Source organism: Mirounga angustirostris, unplaced genomic scaffold, assembly GCF_029215605.1.
Source record: "Mirounga angustirostris isolate CCGP_5_RB_7025 unplaced genomic scaffold, mMirAng1.0.hap1 SCAF_3, whole genome shotgun sequence".
Classification (NCBI taxonomy): Eukaryota; Metazoa; Chordata; class Mammalia; order Carnivora; family Phocidae; genus Mirounga; species Mirounga angustirostris.
Genome location: NW_026991711.1, coordinates 28,096,613 through 28,097,959, shown reverse-complemented (window position 1 = coordinate 28,097,959; position 1,347 = coordinate 28,096,613).

Sequence of the window (1,347 nt, the reverse complement as noted above, 5' to 3'; positions counted from 1 at the left end):
GGAAACCTTGTTCACTGCCGATGGGAGTATTGGTAGAGCCTCTTTGCAACAAGTTTAGCTCTATCCAAGTATCTAAGTAGAATTTGTACTTAGGAATCCTTGATATAAATCCTGGAAGAATTTCTGCACTGGAACATCTTGAGATATTTATGAGAATGTTCATAGTAGCATGATTCTGAGGAGTCAAGAATCAAAAAATCCAAATGGTCATCAACTATAGAAAATATATAAAGTTGGTGTATTTATAATACATGGCAGTATATATAAAGGAATGGAAGCTACAATGTCAATCTAGATGAATCTTAAATATGTGAAAGAGGCAATGCATACTTTGTGATTTTATTCACACAAGGTTCAAAAGGCTAGCAAAACTAAACTGTTTAGTGATTCACACATAAAAAAGCAAAACTACAAAAAAGAATGATAAATTCAGGATGGTGATTGCCCTTGGAGGGAAGGCAGAGGTGATTAAAGAGAGACACACCTAGGAGTCCCTAATATATTGGTAATGTCTATGTCTCTATATACATTCTTTTTTTTTTCTTTTTAAGATTTTATTTATTTATTCATGAGAGACAGAGAGAAACAGAGGGAGAAGCAGGCTCCCAAGGAGCAGGAAGCCCGATGCGGGACTCGATCCCAGGACCCTGGGATCATGACCTGAGCGGAAGGCAGATGCTTAACCATCTGAGCCACCCAGGCGCCCTCTATATACATTCTACATAAAACATATATATCAAAGAATGTGATATCTCATACATATCAAATAGTATTATAAAATGAAAACCTTTTTCAAGAAAAAGATATTGCCTGGAAAATACCTATTTATCAAAAGCCTCTGCTCTTCTAGAATATTTTTTGCAGCTTGAAGATTCAACACATAGAATGATCTCTCCCTGGTTTGTTACTTCAAATGACCCCAGATTTCTTTTTTTAAAAGATATTTCACTGTTTAAGAATGGGGTCATGAATTTCAAGGCTGTTTTTCTGATCAAGAAATAAAAGTGAAGATAATAAGTTGGCTTCAGTTCCATCCCACACTTAAGTCACTAAAGAACATTAGTCCACACTCGGCCATCTGCCATGCAATGTGCAGCCAGGGCAGGAAAATCAACCCGTGTGAATTCAGAGACTTATCTCTCTGACATTCTGGCCCAGAAAAGAGAAACAGAAATTTAGTACTATCCATTGAGCTGACATTTTCCCACAGTCTGTCTCAAATTTCATAGTCCTTGTTAAGTAAGTTGATAATATCAGTCCTATTCCCAGTGGGCAAATGTTAATGTCATTTAAATAGAATATGAAGAGGGGATTTGATGAACCAAAACCTCAGTGAAGGTATTGAGT